Source organism: Schistocerca gregaria, chromosome 8 (assembly GCF_023897955.1).
Source record: "Schistocerca gregaria isolate iqSchGreg1 chromosome 8, iqSchGreg1.2, whole genome shotgun sequence".
NCBI lineage: Eukaryota > Metazoa > Arthropoda > Insecta > Orthoptera > Acrididae > Schistocerca > Schistocerca gregaria.
Window position 1 is genome coordinate 286,830,734 of NC_064927.1, and position 3,650 is coordinate 286,834,383.

A 3,650-nucleotide genomic window follows, 5' to 3' on the forward strand; every position below is an offset into this window, starting at 1 on the left:
TCATGCGTGAAGACATCAGAACTTACAAGGTAGTAGACGGAGCTACAGAGAATCGAATTTATCCAGGAAATAACAGAGGACGTGTGATGGAATTACTACTTCGCCACGAAGAATCTGGTACAGCAGAGAACTCGTGTCTGGCCACATCAGAAGACTGTTGACACTCTCCTCCCCCTCTACCAGCCTAAAAAAAAGTAAAAGATTGTTGTTGTTGTGGTCTTCAGTCCTGAGACTGGTTTGATGCAGCTCTCGATGTTACCCTATCCTGTGCAAGATTCTTCATCTCCCAGTACTTACTACAACCCACACCCTTCTGAATCTCCTTAGTATATTAATCCCAACAGGAAGTACATACAGACTTTCATAAGTGAGTTGGCGAGTATTAAAACATACTACATTAACGGCCGTATCTTGTAACTGCACTGACTTAGAAGCTTCAGTTTGATACACCACCAAGGGAACATAAACCTCAATGTGTGACATAAATTTAAACTTCATACGTCTACGCATTCCTGAAGAAAAAGTATTTTAACCGTCGGATGGTCAGACCGACAAACAGGCTGACAAACAACAAAGGGACCCTATAGGGATTCCGTTTTTACTAAGTGATGCACGAAACCCTTAATCTCGTTTTCCTTTTGTTGATGTTCATCTTATATCCTACTTTCCACACACTGTCCGTTCCATTCAACTGCTCTTCCAAGTCCTTTGCTGTCTCGGACAGAATTACAATGTCATCAGCGAACCTCAACATTTCTATTTCTTCTCCATGGATTTTAATATGTACTCCGAATTTTTCTTTTGTGTCCTTTACTGCTTGCTCAATATACAACTAGAATAACGTCGGGGACAGGTTAAAACCCTGTCTCACTCCCTTCCCAATTACTGCTTCCCTTTCATGCACCGCGACTCTTACAATTGCCATCTGGTTTCTGTACAAATTGTAAATAGCCTTTCGCTCCCTGTATTTTACCCCTGTCACCTTCAAAATTGTAAAGAGAGTATTCCAGTCAACATTGTCGAAAGCTTTCTCTAAGTCTACAATTGCTAGAAACGAGCGAGAAACAATAAATAAACACGCGCATCCAGGGCCGGCTGAAGGTCGCGCGGGATCCATAGCAGTAGCGAGCTGTAGTTTAGTATGTGTCACAATTTTTAATCGTTTTTTATCTATTGGAATAATTTGTAGATTTGTGGGTAAAAAACATTCGCGGCACACCCCATTTAAATATGGCGCGTAGTAAGCATCGAGACTTAGTCATTGAGAAAGCCTAAGCTACGAGTGCTGGAAGATTAATAGTGGCAACATTGCTGTAGAGACGCAACAAAATGTAAGTATAAAACGTACTTTACTTGCACACACCTACCACCTTTTACTTTTTTTAGCCTGGTAGAGGGGGAGTAGAGTGCCAACGGTCTTCTGATTTCTTCTAATAAGTCACAACTGCAAAATACTAACGCGAATTCTCTACAGACGAATGGAAAAACTAGTAGAAGCCGACCTCGGGTAAGATCAGTTTGGATTCCGTAGAAATATTGGAACACGTGAGGCAATACTGACCTTACGACTTATCTTAGAAGAAATAAAAATGTTGAGGTTCGCCGATGACATTGTAATTCTATCAGAGACAGCAAAGGACTTGGAAGAGCAGTTGAATGGAATGGACAGTGTCTTGAAAGGAGGATATAAGATGAACATCAACAAAAGGAAAACGAGGATAATGGAATGTAGTCGAATTAAGTCGGGTGATGCTAAGGGAATTAGATTCGGAAATGAGACACTTAAAGTAGTAAAGGAGTTTTGCTATTTGGGGAGCTAAGTAACTGATGATGGTCGAAGTAGAGAAGATATAATAAGTACACTAGCAATGGCAAGGATAGCGTTTATGAAGAAGAGAAATTTGTTAACATCGAGTATAGATTTAAGCGTCAGGAAGTCGTTTCTGAAAGTATTTGTATGGAGTGTAGCCATGTATGGGAGTGAAACGTGGACGATAAATAGTTTGGACAAGAAGAGAATAGAAGCTTTCGAAATGTGGTGCTACAGAAGAATGCTGAAGGTTAGATGGGTAGACCACATAACTAATGATGAACTATTGAATAGAATTGGGGAGATGAGGGGTATGTGGCACAACTTGACAAAAAGAAGGGATCGGTTACTAGGACTTGTTCTGAGATATCAAGAGATCACAAATTTAGCATTGGAGGGCAGCGTGGAGGGTAAAAATCGTAGAGGGAGACCAAGGGATTAATACACTAAGGAGATTCAGAAGGATGTGGGTTGCAGTAAAAAAGTACTGGGAGATGAAGAAGCTTGCACAGGATAGAGTAGCATGGAGAGCTGCATCAAACCAGTCGCAGGACTGAAGACAACAACAACAACTCTCGTCGATGACTGTGTTGAGGAGTGACACACGTGATTTGCTAAGCAGCGTATTTCGATCACTCTGGATCATCAACAGATATAAGTAATTGCGTGAGAAAAACCCTCTTGTCTACTAAGAAGCACATATCAGAGTACCGCGTTTTCCCACATTCCACTAGGCGAATACCGTGCTGGTTCCCATGTTCTGCCTCAAATATGCGCTACGCAAATACTTTAAACATTTTTCTCTCACTTGTACACAGAATGTATTCTATACGCAGTCAGACTGGGTACAACTCTTCCGTAGGTAGTCCACTCACTGTTTTTTGTAGTGTCTTCATTGTGCATATCGATTTTGGTTTTGAAATATAAAATTCAGATCCTGATGAAATTTCGATTGTTATGCTGCCCCACAGTGATGTTACTCGAATTACTGGTGTTCAGGTGTGGGTAGCATTACTTGCTCCAGGTCTCATGCATAATAATATGATGCAAGAATGCCTCTCCTTTGCGTTCATGGAGTAACAAGTGCGCACACACAGTTTCGCGTCGTGGACATACCTACATTTCAATCAAATCATGCGCCACCCTTTGAGATGTAGATTAAGGGATTCGTGCCTCACTTAGTAAAAACGGAATCCCTATAGGATCCCTTTGTTGTTTGTCAGCCTGTTTGTCGGTCTGACTATCCGACGGTTGAAATACCTTTTCTTCAGGAATGCGTAGACGTATGAAGTTTAAAAAATTTATGTCACATATTGAGGTTTATGTTCCCTTGGTGGTGTATCAAACTGAATCTTCTAAGTCAGTGCAGTTACAAGATACGGCCGTTAATGTTGTATGTTTAAATACTCGCCAACTCACTTATGAAAGTCTATAGGTACTTCCTGTTGATAAAGAATGACGGGTATTTCCAAGGAGTAAGGTTTCAAAGCAGAAGCAAAAGAAAAAATCCGGAAACTGTTAATTTACAATTGTATCACACGAAAATTTTTTTTGTCGTTTGTTATCTGACGTCAAACTTGAAATTAAAAGAATCATTAGCTCTGCATTCAGGCTGATTGGGTTGGAATGGTGAAAGTAAAAACATCAGGCAGGCCTACGGTCCATTAGGGGTGTAAAAATCGAACCCTCTATGTCAGACTAGTCTGCGAATATTTGTTTGACATTGAGCTAGAAACGCCATGTGTACGTGCAGTAACCACTCCCGCATATCTGATGGATTAATTCTGAAACGCATCATGTGAGTGATATGGTCATTCCTTACCTAATGTTTGACTCTTAC